At 43.7% G+C, this 24,885-nt stretch overlaps 1 long non-coding RNA gene across 1 annotated transcript; it reads right to left on the reverse strand.

The window, feature by feature from the left end:
* Nucleotides 1-16,830: 16,830 nt before the first annotated feature.
* LOC134296811 (uncharacterized) lies at nucleotides 16,831-23,991 on the reverse strand. The gene is made up of 2 exons (XR_010003678.1): nucleotides 23,544-23,991; nucleotides 16,831-19,301 (listed from the first exon to the last, which is right to left on the reverse strand). It is a non-coding gene; the product is annotated as an uncharacterized LOC134296811 (long non-coding RNA).
* Between the last annotated feature and the right edge of the window lie 894 nt (nucleotides 23,992-24,885).

Below are 24,885 nucleotides of genomic sequence, written 5' to 3' on the forward strand. Positions count from 1 at the left end.
CGCTGGCATACTGGGCAGGTGTTGACATATTTTTCCACATCCTTGCGGATCTTGGGCCACCAGAAATCTCTTAGGATCAAATGCATGGTTTTAAATAGCCCGAAATGCCCTGCTGGCTTGCAGTCATGACACAGACGAAGTGCTTTTTCCCTGCCCGGTCCTGGGGGGATGTAAACATGATTTCTATAGCAAAGTAGCCCATCCTTAAGCGAAAAGGGAAAATGTAGTCCTTGGCGAAGTTGGTCCTGTGCCCAGGCATCTGCTTGCTGACTAGCACTGATTTCCTGAGCACAAAGGGGTCCTGGAGTAGGGGAAGTTGATTCAATGGGAGTGGATTTGGTGTTTCCCACTGTGAGCGTGGCAAAGTTCTCGGGTTGTAGCAGCTGGGACTCCAAGGTCTCCTTGCGCCCTGCAGCGTATTCCGGTTTCCGTGACAGAGCATCTGCTTGCTTGGTCTGGGCTGGGGTTACATAATGAATTTGGAAGTTAAAATGTTCAAAGAATAAAGCCCAGCGTTGTTGTCTCTGATTTAGCTTGCGGGCAGTTCTTAGATGCTCTAGATTCCGATGATCAGTATGGACTTCAATGGGAAATTTGGCCCCTTCTAACCAATGTCTCCAAGTTTCAAAGGCTGCCTTTATGGCCAATAGTTCCTTTTCCCAAATGGTGTAATTTCTCTCTGGTGCGGTCAATTGACGGGAATAAAAGGCACAAGGATGAAGATGATCTCCCACTGGTTGTAGGAGTACAGCCCCAATTGCCACATCGGAGGCGTCCGCCTGCACGACAAAAGGGGTTTCAGGATCTGGATGCTGAAGGATTGGCTGGGACGTGAATAATTTCTTTAGTTGCTGGAACCCTTTCTCTGCTTGATCTGTCCAGCGGAAAGGCTGTTTCCCACGGATGCAGCTGGTGATTGGGTCAGACCAGCGGGCAAAGTCTGGAATGAACTTGCGGTAGTAGTTCGCGAACCCCAAGAATCGCTGCACCTCTTTCTTGTTGGTTGGCGCCCGCCATTCCAATACTGCTGAAACCTTTGCCGGGTCCATGGAGAGCCCTAGTGGTGAGACGCGGTACCCCAGGAAATCTACCTCTTGTAGATCAAAAGCGCATTTTTCCAGCTTGGCATAAAGTCCATGATCCCGCAATCGTTGTAACACCATTCTGACGTGGTTCTCATGTTCTGATTGTGATCTAGAAAACACCAAAAAATCGTCCAGGTAGATGATCAAGAACCGATCTAGATAATCCTGAAAGATGTCATTGACAAAATGCTGGAACGTTGCGGGAGCTCCACATAAACCATAATTCATAACTCGGGACTCGAATAATCCGAATTTAGTCTGGAAGGCGGTCTTCCACTCGTCCCCTTCTCTGATGCGAACTAGATTATAAGCCCCCCGAAGATCCAGCTTGGTGTAGACCTTGGCTCCTCGAAGTCGGTCTAGTAGGTCCGAGATCAAGGGCAGGGGATAGCTGTTCCGCTTAGTGATATTGTTCAATGCTCTATAGTCCACCACCAAGCGTAAGTCCCCTGACTTCTTTTTCACAAACATCACTGGGGAGGCGGCTGGGGATTGAGAGGGTCTGATGAATCCCTTGCGAAGGTTTGACTCTATGAACTCCCTGAGAGCTTCTTGCTCCGGTTCAGTCAGGGAGTAGAGATGTCCTCGCGGGATCGGGGCCCCCTCCACCAAGTGAATGGCACAGTCATAAGGTCTATGTGGGGGTAATCTCTCGGCTTCTTTTTCATTGAATACATCCCAATATTCTGAGTACTTCTTGGGCAAGGTGATAATGGGTTCAGTGCCTGTGGCATGGCAGACCTTGGCTACAAGGCAATGGTTTTGGCAATATTTTGAAGCAAACTGCAGTTCTCTGTTGGACCAGGAGATGCTTGGGTCGTGAAGTGTCAGCCATGGAATTCCCAAAATCACAGGGAAATGGGGAACCTCGGTAACAAAGAAGGAAATCTCTTCCATATGTTCCCTTATCCACATTCTGGTGGGTTCCGACCACTGGCTTACGGGACCCGTCTTGAGGGGGCGGCCATCGATGGCTTGCACCACACGGGCATTCTTGAAGTCATGATATTGTAATCCCAGAGAGTCGGCATACTCTCTATCAATGAAATTGTTTGTGGCTCCTGAGTCTATCATGGCATGGACCATGACGGGCCCTTTTTTTGCTGACCACAAGGTGACCACTAGAAGAAATAGGACCCCGGTTGGTGGCTCTTGAGTGGGTTTTTTGACCGGGTTGGCGAGCCTCTCTACGCCCGGTCGCTGGCTTCCCCCGCCGGCTGTGCGCCAGCCGCCTCAGACGTCTTCGTCTCCGTGGAGGACGCCGCCGCCAGACGGGCGGCGGGCTTCCCTTTGGCTGGGCACTCTCTGGCGAAGTGGCCCCCGTTTCCGCAGTACCAACAGAGATTTAGGCGTTGGCGGAGGGCCTTCTCGGCGGCATCTAATCTGGGACGCACATTGCCCAACTGCATCGGCACCTCCTCGCTCCCTCTGGGGTATGGGGCTGGTGGCGGGGGTCTCCATACTGGACGCGGCTAGACGCCGGTGGGAGCGGGAGGTTTCACCCCAGCTCTACCGCTCTGGCCTCGGACCCATTGTTTTCTGTTGGCAAGCATGACTTCAGCTCGTAAACATTGATCAATGAGTGCTTCAAGAGAGTGGGGAGGATCCACCTTGGAGATTTCTTCCAGCATCTCAATGTTGAGACCCTCCCGAAATTGTCCTCTGAGGGCTACATCGTTCCAGCCGGTGTTGTGGGCCAGCACTCGGAACTCGGCTATGTACTGGGACAAGGGTCTGTCCCCTTGGGAGAGGCGCCGGAGTTTGTGGCCGGCTGCCTCCAAATTGTCCTCGATTCCCCAGGTCGCCTTAAGGTGGTCCAAGAAATGTTGCGCTGACCTTAGATGTGGGGAGACTTGGTCGAACAGTGCCGTCGCCCAGTTGGCCGCTGGCCCGTCCAAGAGACTGTAAATCCACGCCACCTTGATGTCTTCTTGGGGAAACTCGGCAGCACGGGCCTCTAGATAAGCCTGGCATTGGCGACGGAAAACATGAACCTTAGAAGCTTCTCCAGAAAACTTGGTTGGCAACGCCATGGCCGGGAGACGGATTCCGCGCTCCTTCAAACCCCTTATTTCCCCATCCTGCGCATTGAGCTTGTCACGGATGCGGTCCACTTCGTCCTTGTCGATGGTGTAGCTAAGTGGCTGGCCACCCGGCACGGTTCCGGTAGACATACTGGCCTAGGTTAATTGGTGCTTAGGGTGGCGGAGTCAAACTGTCACGACCCAGGCTGCAGAGCACCAATAACCATACACAGAGGCCAGAATCTAACTAATATCTTTATTGAAGGAATATATAAAGTTAATAAAAGCAAGTGTATGAAATAGTCCAGAAATAGACCTTTCAGGAAAGGTCAAAATTAGTCCAAAGAAACAATGTCCAATATGAAATATTAAGGTCCAAAGTTGTAATCCAATAACCGAAACACTCACTTTGCCAGGCAAAGTGAGGGGAGATGACAAGGTCTTTTAGTCCATGAAACTTGAGCGAGGCTAGGAAGCAACTTGATTCTTGGAAAAACGAGGCTTGATTCAAGGCAACAAGGAAACAAGGAACAAGAACAAGATCCGTGGTAATTTCTTGGCAAAATCCGGGAAACAAGACGAGGCTGAGTCTTAGAAAGCAAGGCAGGAATCGTGGAGTAAACAAAGCTGGGAACGAAGGCTTGGCGACAGGAACGGAGGCTTGGAAGCGGAGTAGCTGTCCACACACGCTACTCCGGTTGCTGACGAATTGACTCCGCAAGATCCCTTTGTGGGTAAAACACCTAAATAGGGTCCCGTTTTCCCGCCCAAGAGCAGTTCTCTGGAGAACCAGAAACGAAAGCTATTTTCTGAGTCCAGATGCATGACTCCCTAAAATTTCCCATGGGAAGCAGGCTTAATCAGCTGAATGCTTAGCAGCTATCCTAGCACTCCTGCGAGACGCCTGATCGACTCCTCTCTGTTGTTTACAAAAATCATGGCGAGAAAACGTAGGGGATTTAGGCTCAGGGCTTGTTTGACAGACTTCTGGAAGACAAATCTCTTGCAGGTGCAAGGTTTCCAAATCTGGCTGGGAAAGTTCCAATTCTGACTGAAACGGCGAAAAACCCAAGTTCTCCTCCTCATCTGGCACAACAGTGCCAGAAACGGGACTACATGGCCCATGACTCATCACACTCTCTCTCTACCCTCACCCCCGCCATTGAGGAATGACCCCACCCTCCCCCAGAGCCCATAATGAGAAGAAACAATCCTCAGAAAGCAGTTCAGGATTGCCAGCGGATGGGCTCCTTCCCAGCCGCCACAAGGTGGTCGTTGATCATCCTGAAGTGGTCGCAGCCCATAATGAGAGCAAAGTCGCCGGTGGCTTGCATCTCGAGTACTTTATGTCATGCCTGCAGGGAAGGAAGGGTCACCACCAAGGCCCCCACCCAGTACACTTTTTTATATTTATTCCCATTATATTATTGTGATGATTATTATGATTGTTACAATGCACCTGGCTTTTTGAATGGCCTTGGGGCCCACCAACAGGAATATTGGGCCTTCTCGGTCGCGGGTCAAGGCGGCGAGGAGGACGCTGTCTATAAATTTTCCCCACCCAATGCCAAGATGGGAGCCTGGGCCTCCCTTTGCGTATGGTCAGGACCTCGTTGAGCAATAGGATTTCTGGGAGAGGTACAGGATCAGTGGTCACAATACCTAATAAGAATATATACTAATATATATATAAGAAGATAGTATTTTTGTTTAATACCGCAATAATGTATACCCACCATATTCGATCACTTACCGTAAGCCTTATAGAAGCTCCATCTAAGCTACATTGGGTCCTGGAGCAGAGTTCTCCCTTCCCTGGGTGATCACGTGCCAGACTTCCTCCTCTGTCAGAAGGGCCACCAAATCCAGGCCTTCGCACATGCCCTCTGATAGATTTTGGGGTGCTTTCTTAAAGAAAATCTCAATGCCATCTTTTCTTTTCTTTTAAACCTTTTATTTATGCGTTTTGCAGTACATAAAATACAAGAGAGAGAAAAAAGGACTATAGAATACAAGAAAATCACAGACGCCAACAGTAGTACCTAACAATCTATACAGAAAAAATACATATATATATAAAAAATAAACCCTGGTTCTCCTTCCGGTCCTTTTGCATGACAACATCCCTTTCCTTTGAATGACACACATTGCTGCGGCGCCCTTAATTACATTTAAGTCCCTAAGTTGATTTCTTGCTGTAATTTACATTTGGTTCATATTTTCTTTGTTCATATACTCTCTCAGTAGAGACCAGTTTGTCTCTATTCCTGTGGCATCTTTTCTTAATATTTTTTCCTATGCAAAGATTCCCATAAAGTCCCTCAATCACATTTCGATACACTTGGGTCAGTCTCTACAGGAATCTGTTCGCAACGCCTCAACCCATGGCTACCAAGTAGTGGGGAACATTGGCCCTGCCCCCCCCCCTTTTGTTCCTAAATTCTTTGTAATGTTGGTATTCCTGTTCAGGACATTAAGATACAGATGTCAAGGTTGAAGACCTTGGGACGGATGGTGGTCTGGGTGTGCCTCAGGCAGAGCCTGTTCGTAATTGTAGCCGTTGAAGCCGCTGCTTGGGGGCGCAGCCCTTGCTGGCTGCTCTTGTGGCGGCGACCATTGGGTTGCTCACCGCGGAACGAGGAAGTCGTCTGCGAGATTTTGCAAAATCTCACGAGAAAGCGAGGTCTTCCTGGAGTTCCGCAGCTGGAGAGCGCGCCGCCACCGGAAAGTTTGGGGGGGGGGGGGGCGCTGCCCTAGGTTTGCTTTCATAGTGAAAAAACCTAAACATTTTTGGTTTTCCCACCTGGCACATAAACAAAAAAAAATATTTGGGGAACCTACTGTAGAACATGCCACATATAACTGTCCATGGGAAAAAAAATACAGTGACTGCAAGTTAATCCCACAGTATTTGATTGACTGGCCCTGTGCCTTGTGGATGGTGATCCCGAATGCCAGCCTTACGGGGAACTGCAGTCTCTTAAAACAAAAGGGCAAATCTGATGGGATCAGGGGAATGTGAGGAATGAACACATCCTCGCCCTGCCCCTTCCCAGTCAGTATTGTGGCTTCTATGACGTTGGGCAGCAATGTTTTGAAAGCAGCATGATGGGCGATCCCATTTTAAGTGGCAGGCGTTGAGATGGCATCCCAGGTGGATTAAGGGAGTTGAGGAACTCGGTTGCATAATTCACGGCTTCATCGGCATCCACTACTGTATCGATGGATTTGTATTCTGTTACTGAGCCTGGAATCATGTTTTGAACGTGCTTGTTGATGTCATGCACAGCATCGTTCTTAGCGAGGATGGCTCTTTCACACAACCAGGTGTGTTGTTTGAAATTTTCTGAAATGTTTGTATCTAAGTTCTCCAACTGACATCACAATGGTACAGAAGTCATGTGGAAAGTGGATTTCACCTAAGGTCAAATCAGTGGGAAAAGTACCTTCACCGATTTGAAGGAGCTTCTCTGCAAAAGGTTGAGCATTTGCATCTCCTTGAAGTTGGACCCTCAGATTTGTTTGCAATGTCATTTTCTTCACATATCTCCAAAGAACGTAAGCGTTAAGGCAAGCATTGAGCCCATCTGCTGGCGTTGACTTTGGAATGACGGGAAGCGTTTGACGAAAGTCACCAGCTAAAAGGACCAGAGCTCCTCCCATCAGTTCATTGTTTCCTCTTAGATCCTGTAGAGTTCTGTCAAGGCTTCAAGTGATTTCTTGTGAGCCATAGTACATTCATCCCACACTATGACTTTGCAGATTTTTAACACTTAGGCCTGCCCAGATGTTTTGCTGATATTACAGGTTGGATGTTGTTCAGTGGCGATGTTTAGTGGAAATTTTAATGCTGCGTGTGCTGTTAGTTTTTCCATCCATCAGTGTTGATGCAATCCCAGAGGAAGCGAGCGTGAGTGCCACATCCCATCCCTACTTGCACGAATTTCAGCAAGTACTAAATTAATTAAAATTGTTTTTCCTGTTCCTCCAGATGCGTAGAGGAAAAGTATGCCACCTTTTTGGCTTCTGATATGGTCCATTATGGTGTCATATACTTTTCTTTGATCGTCATTTAATAGAGGTTTTCTTGATTTTACAAATATTAGTAATTCTTCAGTATTATAATTCTTTTATCTCAGAAGTTCGTTGTTGAAGACATCATGGTTATTTCGTTCAGGAGGCTGTACACCTAACTGTTGTAATGTTTTGTTGCTGATGTTGCCAGACATCTGTTTCCTAACAGTGTAAGTGCCTCATTAAAAATTTCTGGAGAAAATGTTAAGTGCATGGTGGGATTGTCTCTTTGCAGATTTGCAAGTATGTCTTCACCCATGGTTTCTCGGTGTTTCTCCCATAGGCCATTGGGTTTGATGGATAGCAGGTTATCAGGATGATGGCAAAAAGGTTCCTTATTTGAGCTGGTGAAGATTATAATGCTGCTTCTGATAAAGTAAAGTTCCAATGTTGATCATCCTCTAATAGACCAAGCTTTTGGCATTGACAGTTTTTAGAAATGTGAAAGACCTTGGTCCTTAAACATTGTGAAGTAATATCGTAAGAAAAAAGCATTCAGCATTGTTAGGGTGAATGGGTGTACACACGACCCAAGGCTTCTCTGGCAACAGCATCATGTCCTGAAACTGACAGTCCTTGTTTTCTTTTGGAGAAGACCTTTCTGGATGTGTTCCATGTGTGGTATTTTGGAACTTAGGATATAGCAGTGTCCTTTCAAACAAATCCTGTTGACATAGCTGAAAGAATACTGTCAATGTGGTATTTGGTGGTTTAGCAGCAACTGTCTCAGCATTATCTCTAGTAAAATAGACTCTTTGGCCATTCTCTAAATTCACACTAAGGTGAACAACGGTTGGATGGCGTTTGTGGATGGGAAAACTGAAAATCCGCCAAACTGCTTCATTACTGCTGATATATCTTCCCAGCTGGTATTGAGAGACTTCATCATTTCTGTTTTCATTAGTGAGTCCAAAACCAGCCATGCCACTTCCCTTGTTCACATATTTGCAAATTTACTTAATGGATTTTATTGAGTTTCAGTATTCCACATTAATATGTGCCTGAAACATTTTAGAAAGGAGTGGAGAATATGGAACAACCCATCTGTTGTCAACTTCTACTTCTGTCTTGCCTCTAATCTTGAGTTTTGCCGTGAGGCCACCATCTGATGGTGCTCGTCTTCTATAGAGAGGATAACTGTCATGTCCAGTTTGTGTGTCTGTAACCAATTGCCTGGGATACTTCTTGCTGCACTTTCCTTCCTTCATAAACGGTGCATTCATATTAAAGTTTCCACATGGTCCGTGAATCATACTTTTGGTCACTACTGCATAGAGCTAGGGTCTTCAGATGGATTTGGGAATTCAGCAGATACAACATTGTCTATGTCAGTTGAATGAATTTTGTCTTTCAGACAAATTAGATCAGGGGTCCCCAAACTTTTAAAACGGGGCCAGTTCACGATCCTTCGGACCATTGGAGGGCCGGATGATAGTTGGCCACCGAGCAATAATTTAATAATAATAATATACGACAACAACAATAATTGGGTTGTAAGAGACCCCTAGGGCCATTTAGACCAACCCCCTTTTGCCTTTGTGCACCAAAAGCACAACCAAAGCATCCCTGACAGATGGCCATCCAGCCTCAATGTTAATAATAATAATAATAATAAAGAGGGTTGGAAGAGACCCCTTGGGCCATTTAGTCCAACCCCCTTCCTCCCTTGTGCCATGGGGGCCGGATAAATAGGTTCGATGGGCCGCATCCGGCCCTGGGGCCTTAGTTTGGGGACCCCTGAATTAGATTATGGGAATGTGGAAGTCCTCGTTTCTGCCATTCGATCAAGTACAGCCAGCACCGTGTTTCTCCCAACACATGGCTCTTATTTATTACATTGATTAACTTTGTTTCTGTTTGAATACTCTTGCTACTAAATCATGACAATCGCTGGGTGTCTGTCCAAATAAAAGTTCATCTTTTATCTGACCTAAGACGGATTACATGTGAAAGTGATAAATAAAAGAACAATGGGTTCCCCTAAAACTGTGGAGACCAAAATCCACTGCTTGTGGTAATATGAAAATAACCAAATAAACTCAATGTATAATTACAATAACATATATATCCAAAAAACAGGACTGTTCCAATCGCATTGAAGTAGAAACCAGCGGTTCTTCTCTTGAAGTATAAAGCCAAGTTTTTCATGTGAGTAAATGTCCTGTTCTTCATTACCTATGAGTAGACTCCAGTTCTCATATAACTTGACTCAAACGTGCAATCGGTTTTGACTCACAGGAGGTCTTCATCAGGTGGTTGGGTCTACAAATAATACATATCATAAATATATACATGTAATCAAATAATTTGTACAGAAAGCTTACAAAAAAAAGTTTACAAAAAAGTATATTCAGTCACTACTTCAATAATCAACAAAGGTTCACCTTTTGAGGTAAGAAATTCACTATCAGTTTTCTGAATAGGTGGATCCTAAGGGGACATAGATAGTGGCTAAAGGTAGTATTACATTATGACATGAATAATAGAACATATGTAGAAGAATATAAAATCTGTGAACCCAAAAAGGCTATGATACTCACAGTTTGTCTTTATTAAACCATGTACTCTGCAAGGAGTTTTATTCAGTGGCGAGGAAACTGTAATGATCAAGGCTTAAATGTGGACTAAAGATGAAACATATCAAGTAGTCTCCACTATTTAAACAGTTTCTGAAGACTCCAATTGGATTTGGCAACCCTTACAGTTTCCTTTAAAAATTAAAGTCTGGAAGAGACTTCTGTGAATTACAACAGTTGACTGTACTTATTATTTTCATTATTATTGTTAACTCTCAGGTAATAATATTTGTACATGATGCTCTAAATAACATAGTGCATTTTATGTATTGAATCTTTATAGTGTTTCCTTATCTTTTTCACATAGAAAGAAGATAGCTCTATACTAGGCTTGATCGATCCACGAAAAATTTGATTCTAAACTCGTTTCAAAACTAGAGGGGGGCAGCTTTTCGTTTCTGATGGTATTTCCGAATTTGGCCCCCCAAAAAATTCGAAATTAACGAAAATTCGTTATTTTCTAAATTAATTCGTTAATGGCGGACGCGCATGCGCAATTCCCAAAAACAGCACAGAGGGAGAGGACTTTACAGGACTCTCCCACCCTCATTTTTTGAGTGATCTTCTTCCAACTTGGTACAGTGGTAGAACACATTTAACACTGATAGCTCACCAAAATTTGGAACGTTTCCCTTATCCTCTGATTTTTGGCGAATTTTCATAGCTTTTATAATAAACCATTTTTTAATAATTGCAGAAATCTGTTCCTGGTTTGAAAGTCTTATTTCCTGTTAAATTGGGTTGTCTTTACTGTGAAAGTCATTGTTCTACTTCAGAAACTTTGTTTTTGTGGCTGAAACTTTGTTAAATTGGTGTGTGTGTGATATATACTGTGTATATATATATATAGTCCCTGCATAATGTGTGTGTGTGTGTGTATATAGGTAAAGGTAAAGGTATCCCTTGACGTTAAGTTCAGTCATGTCTGACTCTGGGGGTTGATGCTCATCTCCATTTCTAAGCCCAAGAGCCAGTGTTGTCCATAGACACCTCCAAGGTCATGTGGCCGGCATGACTACATGGAGTGCCATTACCTTCCCGCCAGAGCGGTACCTATTGATCTACTCACATTGGCATGTTTTCAAGCTGCTAGGTTGGCAGAAGCTGGAGCTAACAGCAGGCACTCACTCTGCTCCCGGGATTTGAACCTGGGACCTTTCGGTCTGCAAGTTCAGCAGCTCAGTGCTTTAACACACTTCACCATCGGGGCTCATGTATATATAATATACATACACATACACACAATGTGGAGAATATGTGGAAAGGTAGATAGATAGATAAGTTGGGAGCCACAGCGAAGGCACCTTCCTGGGAGCAAGGTCTAATAATAATAATAATAATAATAATAATAATAATAATAATAATAATAAAATCCCTTACAATATCCAAGATGGGTACCATTATTGGCAGAGAAAGCCAAGCTGTAGGAGTTGAAATCCAATCATTTATCCTCCCTATAGAATCAATTTTATATGCATTTTTAGCTACAGAAAAGCTAAAATCAGGACAGTAAAAGAACAACACCCAGAAAATGGGAATTCCAGACAGGAAACAATCAGGGCCAGCTAATACCTCCCAGCAAAGGATTCCCCCAGGTAGGAAGCAGCCAGGCTTTGAAGCTGCAAGGCTATTCAATGCTAATCAAGGTGACCAATTGCAACATTCACACTTGCCTCCCACAGACAAGAGTTCTTTCTCCCACCCTGGACCTTCCACAGATATACAAACCCCACTTGCCTAGCTTCGCACAGACGTCAAAACCTCACCACCGGGCCCCTCTCTGTCTCTCTCGGTCTCTCCATTCCCGGCTCCATCCGCCGCCTTCCCGCCTCACAGAGAGACACCAGGCCTGAGCTGAGGCGAGGCGGCGGCGGCGGCGGCGGCCATTTCCCCCCTCCGTCTTCCTCCTCCTCCTCCTCGGCCTCCTTCCCCCTCGCCCCCTCCCATTGGCTGAGCCCGTGACGCCCCTTTTGCTGAGGGGCAAAAGGAAAGGGCCTGAATGGTGGGAGTTTGGGTGATTTGCAAAAGCTTTTTTTTCCTAACGAAAAAAACGACGACATAACGAAAAACGGCCTCTCGCGATTCGAAACCGCGATATCCAGACGTGTGGACAACCAATGCTTCAAAATTGCTTCAAAACAAACGAAAATAACGAATTAATAATGGTTAACGGGGAAAACGAATTATTTGAGCAAGCCTAGTAGATATGCATGTACATTTCAAAATGATTGTTATCTGACTATATTTGCGATAATTTGCTGTTTTGTTATGTAACGTTTCATTAATAAACTGTTTACCCACAAACAAACAAAAAGATATTTTGTTATCGCCTAGAACAATGGGTGTAATATCAAAAAAGAGATCTGGAGTATGACAGGACTTAAATATGTGGAGTATTAAGGATACTTGGGGGATGCTCATTTATTGTTGTTAAATGAGCTGAAATGAACCCAGAAAGCAGTTACTAATTGAAGAAAGTCATTTTTTCTGACAATACAGACTGCTTTTCTGGGTATTTCTGGGTATTCTGGGTATTATTTCTTTTATCACATACCACTAGTGTATATACCCAATGAGCCAGGGGTCAGAGGGGCCACTGTCCACCTGCTTTCTTCCTTCTCCAGCTCTGAGAAGGCCAGCTCACAATGTCTCCATGGCAAACCTCTGCTAATGGTGGGCAGGATATCTTTGTGGCTTTTCTTCCCTTCCTTCATTTCCCTCATACACCCTCCCTCCCTTCCTTCCTTCCTTCCTTTTCTTTTCCTTTCCTTCTCCCTTGCTTCCTCTTTCCTCCCTTCATACCTTTTCCCCTTTCTCCCCTTCCTTTCCCTCCCGCCTCTCTCCTGCCTCCCTTCATACACCTATCACTGGGAAACGGCCAGCCTGCTTTCTTCCTTTCCTCCCCATCTGTTCTGGGTCTAAAAGGTTTTTAGATCAAACCCTTCAATTATTTTCAGTTGGATAATGAAGACTATGTGTGTCAAGTTCTGGTCCAGATCCATCAAGCCATGTAGATGTCTTTTTGGTACAAACCAACAAAACAACCAACCAATGTAGCTACATACATCATACATACTATGACTTTTATATAGAGAGCTATCAAAAAAAATCATTTACATAAATTAAATATAGGGATTATGCATATTTCCAGGTGTAGTAAAACTCCTTAGATTCAGTTCAAAAGAACTAAAAACATTGGTGGGGTCTATTGCTTCCTATCATATATTTCCAAAGGAAGAACAGTGTGGAAATGGCTGGGCACTTTATATGTGAAGGTTGCTCTGTAAATTTTTTAACCTGGCAGATCAGTTCCTTCCAGGTTCCTAAAGATCACATAATGTTTAAGGTATTTCTCTAACTGTCCCAATAAAGGAGTCTTTATATTATCAGGTACTCTTCTGCTTTATTTTGTTGTTGTTGTTGTGTACGTTCAAGTTATCTCCTACTTATGGCAATCCTGAGTGGAACCTCTCACAAGGTTGCTTTTGCCTTCCTCTGAACCTGAGAGTGAGCATTTACATGAAGGCATAAAAATATAATAATTTGAATATCACAATATCTGTTTAACATGAAAGACATAGGAGCTCCTATCATGGTCCTCAATGTTGACAATAATAACTGATATCTAGGATTTTTGATGTTGTTATATTAGACAAGCTAATACTTCACTCATGCAACTGAGATGAACATGATACATTAGGTAAAGGTAAGGTTTCCCCTGACATTAAGTCCAGTCGTGTCCGACTCTGGGGGTTGGTGGTCATCTCCATTTCTAAGCCGACGAGCCAGCGTTGTCCATAGACGCCTCCAAGGTCATGTGGCCGGCATGACTGCATGGACCACTGTTACCTTCCCATTCTACTCACATTTGAATGTTTTTGAACTGCTGAGTTTACAGAAGCTGGGGCTAACAGCGAGAGGTCATCCTGCTCCCCAGATTTGAACTAATAACCTTTCAGTCAGCAAGTTCAGCAGCTCAGCGGTTTAACCTGCAGCACCACCGGGGGTGAAAATAAATAAAAAATATTTGGATTGGAGGCTTTATCTCACTGGGGTTTGAATATGAGTTTGGAATTTCAGGTGTTACATTTAATTTTGTAATCTATGCCCAGGTCTGTATTTTAATGACTATTTTTAAATGTTAGATTGTTCATTTGTTTAGCTTCCAGTAATTAGTGGTGAGTTCTATGTCTTTAATTGGGCACCGCTTTAATGTATCAGTTTGGAGGAGGAAGCCACCTGTCTACAATTAAGAGATCAGAGCTACTAGATTTGAGATGCTTTTGAACCACAGTCAAAGAATGGGATCTCCTAGATCTGAGCCCATTAGGAAACAATTTGTGAGATGTTTTGAAAAAGAAATGTTAATTATATGCTATTGTGGTTTCAGAAAATAAATGATGTGTTTTATCATGTATGGAAGCATGTAACAAGTTGTTGCTTTTTAACCAAGATAATTACATTAAAGAAAGCAACACTAATCTCTCCATGATGGCAAGTAGGCTTGATCGATCCATGAAAAATTTGATTCTAAACTCGTTTCAAAACTAGAGGGGGGCAGCTTTTCGTTTCTGATGGTATTTCCGAATTTGGCCCCCAAAAAATTTCAAAATTAACGAAAATTCGTTATTTTCTAAATTAATACGTTAATGGCGGATGCGCATGCGCAATTCCCAAAAACAGCACAGAGGGAGAGGACTTTACAGGACTCTCCCACCCTCATTTTTTGAGTGATCTTCTTCAAACTTGGTACAGTGGTAGAACACATTTAACACTGATAGCTCACCAAAATTTGGAACGTTTCCCTTATCCTCTGATTTTTGGCGAATTTTCATAGCTTTTATAATAAACCATTTTTTAATAATTGCAGAAATCTGTTCCTGGTTTGAAAGTCTTATTTCCTGTTAAATTGGGTTGTCTTTACTGTGAAAGTCATTGTTCTACTTCAGAAACTTTGTTTTTGTGGCTGAAACTTTGTTAAATTGGTGTGTGTGTGATATATATTGTGTGTATATATATATATATATATATATATATATATATATAGTCCCTGCTTGTGTGTGTGTGTGTGTGTGTGTGTGTGTGTAGGTAAAGGTAAAGGTATCCCTTGACGTTAAGTTCAGTCATGTCTGACTCTGGGGGTTGGTGCTCATCTCCATTTCTAAGCCCAAGAGCCAGTGTTGTCCATAGACACCTCCAAGGTCATGTGGCCGGCATGACTACATGGAGTGCCATTACCTTCCCAGAAACACCCAGAAAATGGGAATTCCAGACAGGAAACAATCAGGGCCAGCTAATACCTCCCAACAAAGGATTCCCCCAGGTAGGAAGCAGCCAGGCTTTGAAGCTGCAAGGCTATTCAATGCTAATCAAGGTGACCAATTGCAACATTCACACTTGCCTCCCACAGACAAGAGTTCTTTCTCCCACCCTGGACCTTCCACAGATATACAAACCCCACTTGCCTAGCTTCGCACAGACGTCAAAACCTCTATGTCTGCCACAGATGTGGGTGAAACGTCAGGAGAGAATGCTTCTGGCATATGGCCATAGAGCCCGCAATACATACCACAACAGTGTGATCCCGGCCATGAAAGCTTTCGACAACACAACCACAGTATCCATTCAAGTTCATGTAGCGTGGTATGGACTGGAGACCTGTATTGGGGGGAGGGAGGGTGCGAATCTGGGCCCCTGGGAGCAGCCGAGGACGGGCCTGGCCCACACCCCCTCGCATCCCGGGCCTCTTCCTCCTCACCGCCGGGCCCCTCTCGGTCTCTCCAGGCCTGAGCTGAGGCGAGGCGGCGGCGGCGGCCATTTCCCCCCTCCGTCTTCCTCCTCCTCCTCGGCCTCCTTCCCCCTCGCCCCCTCCCATTGGCTGAGCCTCCCATTGGCTGAGGGGCAAAAGGAAAGGAGTTTGGGTGATTTGCAAAAGCTTTTTTTTCCTAACGAAAAAAACGAAGAAATAAGAAAAAACGGCCTCTCGCGATTCGAAACCGCGATATCCAGACGTGTGGACAACCAAGGTTCTATATTGCTTCAAAACAAACGAAAATAACGAATTAATAACGGGTAACGGGAAAATCGAATTATTTGAGCAAGCCTAATGGCAAGTGTCTTCCTATATTCCTTTTTTATTCAAATTTAAATGTTTATTCTCTATTAGGGATTACAGCAGGATTATTTTTGTCTGGAACAGGGATATTCAGACTTGAATCAAAATATGTTTGTTACTAACTGTCATCCAGTCAGCTTGGATGTACAGCAGTGCTATGAATGGAAGACCTCTATGCAAATTCAGAGCTATAGCTTTTTATTGAGTCTCACCACCAAATGTGGTCATTCCCCGTTTCCTACTGCCTTAAACCTTGCCAAGTATAGTCTTTTCTACTGGGTCATCTCTTCCCTTGATATGGCCAAAGTATGACAGCCTCAGCTTAGTCCTTCTGTCTTCTAGAGAGAGTTAAGGCTTGGTTTGCACTAGGGCCCATTCACTTGTCTTTTTGGCAGCCATGGTATTCACAGTACTCTCCTCCAGCACCGTATTTCAAATGAGGTTCCACCAACTGTCTAGCTTTCACAACAATTTGCTCCTGGTCTTGTTTTTGCAAAGAGAATGAAAATCCTCCGTCTTTTGTGTCCAGTTGTTTGTGACATCCATGTTTAGTCATCTTTTTGATTTCCTGAAAAATGTATTTGCAGGGAACAAACTGGTAGATTCACAAAGTTTGGTTGGTCATTTTCCTGCTTCATTTTATAATTTGTCCTACCTTTGTGTTCCATTTGCTTATGATTACCAACATATACTGTTTTAGTATGTAATGTTTCCTCCTGAGTTTCATTATAAAATCTTTCAGTTTTCTACTTTTTCTGCCTCTGTAGTTGGAGCATAAACTTGGATTATATTTACACAATCAGTTTTCCCTGAAGTCTTATTGATATTACTCAAGTCAGAATTTGCATTATATCTCGACTGCTTTTGCTACATCTCTTCTCATTACTATTGTCACCCGATTTCTTCTTAGATTTTCATGTCCCAAAAAGAACACTCTTTAATTATCTAACTCAGGATACTGAGAAAGAGTCTTTATTTAAAGAGTAACGGTAACTTAGTTTATTTATAACGTTCTTGTGGTAAAAGCGTAATGTTACAAAGGTATAAATGCTTAGTAGTTAAGAAACAAGGTTTAATTACAACTCTCCTCCAATCTTTTCTTCATAAAAAGCAGGGGTCCCCAAACTTTTTAAACAGGGGGCCAGTTCACGATCCTTCGGACCATTGGAGGGCCGGACTATAGTTGGCCACCGAGCAATAAATAACAACAACAACAACAATAATAAATAAGATGGTTGGAAGAGACCCTTTGGGCCATTGAGTCCAATCCCCCTTCTGCCTTTGTGCACCGAAAGCACAAGCAAAAGCACCCCTGACAGATGGCCACCCAGAATCAATGTTAATAATAATAATAATAATAATAATAATAAAGAGGGTTGGAAGAGACCTCTTGGGCCATTGAGTCCAACCCCCTTCTACCTCTGTGCACCATAAGCACAAGCAAAGCATCCCTGACAGATGGCCACCCAGCCTCAATGTTAATAAATAATAATAATAATAATAATAATAATAATAATAATAATAATAATAATAATAATAATAAGGGTTGTAAGAGAAGAAGAGACCCCTTGGGTCATTTAGCCCAACCCCCTTCTGCCCTTGTGCCGTGGGGGCCGGATAAATGGCTTCGATGGGCCGCATCCGCCCCCCGGGCCTTAGTTTGGGGACCCCTGATAAAAAGGAATGCGATATTACAGATTTTCGATTATCTTTAACTTATTCTTCTGACTACTTCTCTAACCATCTTTCATTAATGTCCTCCCTGACTCTTACTAACAAACTATCATGACTCTTCAGCTAATTCCCTCACTTACTGACTTCAACTTCTATAGAATGTTCAGTTGGGTTTTTCTTTTTTTCTTCAACTGCCATCCTTGACTCTCTCATCTTTCAAATCTTGCCCCCCCCCCCCCGCTCATTCGCATATGACCAATCAGGTCGCTCTTATGCAAAATAGCTCCTCTTCTGGTGCTGCTGCTCCCTGAGAACCACAAAATGGCTGCTCACATGTCAGCCCTATAAGGTAGGTCAAGTCCCAACATCAACAAACATATTTTAAACTCTACATTATAACTAGGCATTTCATTACAGAAGCCATGCTGTTGGTTGGGACGAGAAGCCCACGTAAGGACAGGGAATGTGTGGCAAGGGGGGCTGGGGGCACCAAATAAGGCCCATTATCTTCTGGAAACAGTGGCTGAATGGGCTGAGGTGTGGCTTGGGTGTAATAGCAAAACCTCCTGAAATGCCTTTTTGTCCCTTGTTGTGATGACTCATGGGCCATGTAGTCCCGTTCCTAGCGCTGTGGTGACAGATGAAGAGGAAAACTTGGGTTTTCCACCGTTTCAGCCAGAATTGGAATTTTCCCAGCCAGAATTGGAGCCCTTGCACCTGCAGGAGGTTTGTCTTCCAGAAAGCTGCCAAACAAGCCCTGAGTCAAAATCTCCCCCATTTTCTCGCCGTAACTATTATCAACAACAGAAAGGAGTTCAGCAGGCTAATCGCAGAAGCCTGAGAATCGCAGCCAGGCATTCAGCTGATTAAGACTGCTTTCATGAGAAATTTTAGGGAGTCATGCATCTGCACACAGAGATTGACTTTCGGTTCTGGTTCCCCAGAGAAGTGTTCTTTGGTGGGAAAACGAGACCCTATTTAGGTTCTTTGCCCTGAAGGAATTTTGCGGAGTCAATTCGTCAGCAACTGGAGTAGGTTGTGTGTGGACAGCGCTACTCCCGCTTCCAAGCCTTCGTTCCTGTTTCCAAGCCTTCGTTCCCGTTCCCAGCCTTGTTTACCTCCACGGACCTTGCCTTGCTTCCTAGGACTCAGCCTTGTCTTCCAGGACCTTGTCAAGTATTTTACCACGGATTTTGTCCCTGTTCCTCGTTCCTTGCTGCCTTGTATCAAGCCTTGTGTTCCAAGAATCAAGTTTACTTCCTAGCCTTTGCCTCAAGTTCCTTGGACTAAGAACCTTGTTATCTCCCCTCACTTTGCTTGGCAAAGTGAGAGTTTCGGTTATTGGATTACAACTTTGGACCTAATATTTTATATTGGACATTGTTTTTCTGGACTATAATTGACCTTTCCTGAAAGGTCTTCTTCTGAACTACATTCTACACTTATTTTTATTGACTTTATATATTTCCTTAATAAAGATATTAGATAGATTCTGGCCTCTGTGTATGGTTATTGGTGCTCTGCAGCCTGGGTCGTGACACTTGTGGTCAAAGTGATTCCGGTGAATGGGGCACATGGGAGGAGGTAGAGGGTTGTGGAAGGCAATGGGAGGGGGAAGGTGCTGGAAGAAGAAGGGCATGGTGGGAGGGTCATGGAGGGACATTGTGGGAAGGGATGGATTCTTTGGGGTTTGGTGGGATGAGTTGAGCTGGTTCTTTGGAGCCTTCCATTGGCGGCCGATTTGGCATCTGATCTGTAAACACAAAAAGAAAGAAATATTAGTAGTGCTAATCCCTCCTGATCAGCTACATGGAGACACCTGGCCTAAACCACTAAGAGATCCTGTCCTGGGTCATCCAACTGGATCCTAAAGAAGCCATGAGATATTTGGGCTACTCCTAAAAGAAAACAAAGATGTGGGATTTGCTCTATGAAGCTGACAGTCAAGGGAAGCAACAGAAACAAGGCCTTGTCTTTGGGTGCCACCAGAGCAACTCCAAGATTCCAGGACAGAAAATGATGTGAAACCAAAGTACAGTAAAGTCTCACTTATCCATCACTCACTTATCCAACGTTCTGGATTATCCAACACATTTTTGTAGTCAATGTTTTCAATACATTGTGATATTTTGGTGATAAATTCGTAAATACAGTAATTACTATATAGCATTACTGCTTTTTCTGTCAAATTTGTTGTATTATCTCTCATTATCCAACATATTCATTTATCCAACGTTCTGCCGGCCCGTTTACGTTGGATAAGCGAGACTCTACTGTAGTTCTAAAGTGAAGGTGAGTTGGTCAGGCTGGACTATAGGTCTAATATTCTTTAGGCAGCTCAAGTTAAAACAAAACAAAGCAGAAATTGGGCTCCAGAGACTTCTGAAGATGTCTTCTGCAAGCTGAAGACATCTCCGAGTACAGACACATTTCTGTCTATATTTTGGAGACACCAGGATTACTCTTAAGCGATTACAGTCCATAAATATGGGCATCCCAATCCTCCTGACACTTTTCAAAACCACTTCAGTGCTGTCCCCATTCACCCCTTCCAAGATAACCTTTGGATAGCATTTAGACAACATTTCTAGATATTTCTGCCTTGCCACCCTTTCTCTCTTTTCTTCCCTTCTCTCCCCACCCCCGTATAAAAACTTCACAAATCAGAAATGTATTTTGCCTCATTGGCCACATAAACTCCCACCATTCCCACTATCCATCATCCTGACTACATATTTCCTCTTTATCTTTGACCATAAGCACAATTCTCTTAGTTTCTGTACAATATTTGCATTGACATCACCACTTTTTATCCATTCTATATAAATCATCAATTTATCTCTAATGTATCTTATTCTACCCTCCGGCATATTGTCCTGGGTCAAACATGTTGTGGTTTATGCGGAATATAGCCCATCAAAGACAAAGTAGCTTCACACAGATGAAAGAAAAAACATAAATTTGCTCTTGTTCAGCAGAGTTAAAAACCAGCTTGTGGTGTTGTGTCAAAAACAAATCCTTCAGAGTAATAAAACTTGCATAGTCCTTGTGTGCATCACACAAACACAGAGAGCATGGCTTTTCCAACTCCCATCATCCCCAGAGAGTGAGCAATGGAGAGAGCCCCATGTATCCAAGACACACTCAGTTGTACCCCACCAGGTCTGGCCCAAACTTAGTAGCCTTAATGACCACCTGCTTATAATGACCACCAGGATCAGGTTTTTTTCTTAATACATATATCTACTACAACCTTGGTGTTGATCCTTGCAAAACTCACCCGATTCTGGAACGCAAAAAGAAAGCAATGTACTACAAAGCAAACCGACCAATGCTGTACGTATAATCAAAATGTACAACACTACAAAACGACACCAAATTAAAATTCCAAAATCTTTGGGAAACAAAAAAAAAAGTTCAATTGAAAAAAAAAATGAGTTTTTTTCACCTGTCTCCATCCTTTCTCCATAACTGAACTCACTGTTAGCTTTTTATCTGGACCAACTCTGAGAATAAATGACTCAATGACCCATCTGGACATTTAAAGAACCCTTTCTCCTACCTACCATGCTGATCCTAAAGCTCTATTCAAGGTCTCTGAACAGTGGATGAAGACCTCCAGTCCTAACCTCCTCACTGTTTGAGCGTTCAGTAAGGAGTGGACAGTTGAAGGATGATGGCGAAGATGCAAAGTTGTTTATTTCTGTTCCTATAGTAACCCTGGAAGTAGGGAGGGGCCAGGAGAACTATCCCAAGTTCTTTGAATTGGAAGTTCCATGACGGCTGTTGGAGAAAGAGTGAATCCAGGGAATTTTTGAGGGCAAGTGGGAACCCTATTAGCTTTCTTGGTGGACAGTCCACTTCATGAGCTCCTTATTTGGGTCATCCTTTGAATCTATGACCATTCCATCTTCCACTTGGACTTATACAGAGGAAGGAGAAGTCTTCACTGCTGATGTTTCCTCCATTTGAAGATATATTTGGGATTCCTCCTCCTAGAACAGTGGTTTTCAACTTGTGAGTCCCCAGGTGTTTTGGCCTACAACTCCCAGAAATCCCAGCCAGTTTACTAGCTATTAGGATTTCTGGGAGTTGAAGGCCAAAATATCTGGGGACCCACAGGTTGAGAACCACTGTCCTAGAAAGACATAGTTTAAAATATGGATGGAGAACATGATGGAGACCTCATTACTCATTCTCTCCACCCTGATCTCATTATCTTATCTAATCACCAGCTTTTGTTCTTCAAAGATGGCACCCGAGTCTCATGCTAAGAAAATGCCCTAAACCAGTGGTTCTCAACCTGTGGGTCCCCAGATGTTTTTGGCCTACAACTCCCAGAAATCCCAGCCAGTTTACCAGCTATTGGGATTTCTGGGAGTTGAAGGCCAAAACATCTGGGGACCCACAGATTGAGAACCACTCCCCTAAACAATTCCAGCCCAGTTTACCTATTCAAACACATATCCCCCTGTGATCCACCTCGGAGGTTAAGATCTTCTTGGGAGGCCCTGCTCTTGATTCCACCTCCTTCACTGGTGCACTTGGTGGGGACGAGAGACAGGGCCTTCTCAATGGTGCCCCCCTCCCCACCTATGGAACTCCCTCCACAGTGAAATTAGATCAGCTCCTTCCCTTCAGAAAAAAGTAAAAACATGGCTTTGGGACCAAGCTTTTGGACAATAACCTGCAGTGCAAAAAAACGGAATAATGCAATGACAATTGGCACAGCTACAGATCACAATTTTGGATTATGTGGTTTTAATTAGTTGGGGTTTTTTTGTGTTTTGTTTTGATGTTGAGATGTTTTTAACTTGTTGCTTTAATGTATTTGTGATTTCGTTGTATGTCTGTGGCATCAAACTTGTGCCTTTTTATAAGGCTGCACTGAGTCCCCTGCGGGAGGTGTTAGAGTTTGTATCATTTCTTAAGTAACAAGTAGTGGAGAGATCAGGACAGCAGGCAGTGGGAGCCAGACCACCTGGCTAGTGCTATGTATTTACAGCCTGGATGGAGTAACTGCTGGAGTAGTAAGAAGAGTTGGAAGGTTGGGGGTTGCTGAGGAGTTGGAAAGTTGGAATTCTGGGAGGCTTGTATCTTGAGGAGACTGAAGTTTGTATCAGTGTTTGCAAAGATACTATTGGTGTGTTAACTGAAAAATCAAATGCATGAAGCTTATTGGCTGAGTTTGCAAGGACCTGGGAAATTGGTTTGTAACTGTTGCTATCCTGCTGCTGGAGAACCAGTTTGAACAGGTTTCTCAGTGTATGAGAGAGAGTCCTCTGAGTATGGGCTGGAAAGAAGATGGCTCTGTACTCAGAGAGGTCTGACTATTTCTGAGGCCTCATTTGCTGCTGATCTTCACTGAAGCAGATTCATGGACAAAGAAAGGATTGCCTATAACTACTGATTTCTGTAAGCAATCAGAAGAACTATTGTAAATACAATTGTTCTGTTGACCTCTTGGATTAAGTATGAGTTTCTGTGTTACTTTGTTCTGCAAAGCTGAGTGGTGCATCATTCTGCAGGGTGTCTCTGGGCTCACGGGCACACGTAAGTGCTTCCATTTATCATCCACAATCCCCAACAGGTTGGAGTACCAAGAAGAACCGGACTACAAAAACAGCCTTCTGCAAGTAAGAAGTCTCCAGTTATCTGGAAATATCAAGACAAAAAGGAGCCCCAGTGGTGAAGTGCGTTAAAGCACTGAGCTGGAAACCGAAATGTCCCAGGTTCAAATCCTGGGAGCGGCAGGAACGGCCGCTGTTAGCTCCAGCTCCTGCCAACCTAGCAGTTCGAAAACATGCCAATGTGAGTAGATCAATAGGTACTGCTCCGGCGGGAAGGTAACGGCGCTCCATGCAGTCATGCCGGCCACATGACCTTGGAGATGTCTATGGACAACGCTGGCTCTTCGGCTTAGAAATGGAGATGAGCACCAACGCCCAGAGTCAGACATGACTGGACTTAACGTCAGGGGAAAACCTTTACCTACCTATCAAGACAAGAGGTCTGGAGAAGTATTGCAGTCTTCATCCACAGTAAATTGACTCTGTATATATATCTTTGTATAAACTCTGCAGCAAAGACAAAGGTGTGAGTTAGTTTACTCCTTAATTGGAGGGGGAAAGCTTCTGCAGATGTTTGCGACTACACATATTATTCTTCAGTGCAACAAGAAGGGCGGGATGCAAATATGGTAAATAAATAGACTTATTCAGCACAAACAAACCATACAGACAAATTGTAGCTTTCGTTCCCAAAAACTAAACAGCCAAGTCCTTTTTCTTGGTGCAGAGCTGTCAGGGAGCAGGGCCTCTGGACCAACACCACATTGAAATGGAAAATAAATTGAAATTGCATTGAAAAGTAGACAAGGCACCTCTGTTTAAAGTGTGTAGAAACTATTCCTCCGCCTCCCACTTTCCCTCTATGGCAGGTATGGGCAAGCTTGGGCCCTCCAGGTGTTTTGGACTTCAACTCCCATCATTCCTAACAGCCTCAGGCCCCTTCCTTTTCCCCCTCAGCCGCTTAAGCGGAAAGGGCCTGAGGCTGTTAGGAATGGTGGGAGTTGAAGTCCAAAACACCTGGAGGGCCCAAGCTTGCCCATACCTGGTGTAGATGCACCCCCTAGTTGCAGATATGCATTTTGTGCAATGCTATGGAATCATAGGAGTTGTAATTTCCTATACAGTAGAGTCTCACTTATCCAACACTCGCTTATCCAACATTCTGGATTATCCAACACATTTTTGTAGTCAATGTTTTCAATACATCATGATATTTTGATGCTAAATTCGTAAATACAGTAATTACTACATAGCATTACTGTGTACTGAAATACTTTTTCTGACAAATTTGTTGTCTAACATGATGTTTTGGTGCTTAATTTGTAAAATCATAACCTAATTTGATGTTTAATAGGCTTTTTCTTAATCTCTCCTTATTATCCAACATATTCGCTTATCCAACGTTCTGCCGGCCCGTTTATGTTGGATAAGCGAGACTCTACTGTACCTATAATTTCATATTCATACTGAATCTGCATTATATGGTAGTGTGGATGGAGTCAGGCACATAGAGCTGTCTATATCAAATTGTCCTTAGGTATTTATTGCATAAGCTTTCCCTCATTCAGTCCATTTAGGTACTCTACTTTTATAGCTCTATGGCTCACTGACTGTTTAACAGGAAGAGGAAAAGAAGGGGGGGGGGACGGAAACCATATTTGGTACATTCCAAAATCTTTTGTGGTTGACCAAAAAGCCCACCGAGGGAAGTTTTGCTCGTATTTGGTCGTTTGGTTCATTTTCCCTGGTTGGGAATATTTCTTTTCG

This window comes from Anolis carolinensis, chromosome 2 (genome assembly GCF_035594765.1).
Source record: "Anolis carolinensis isolate JA03-04 chromosome 2, rAnoCar3.1.pri, whole genome shotgun sequence".
Lineage (NCBI taxonomy): Eukaryota > Metazoa > Chordata > Lepidosauria > Squamata > Dactyloidae > Anolis > Anolis carolinensis.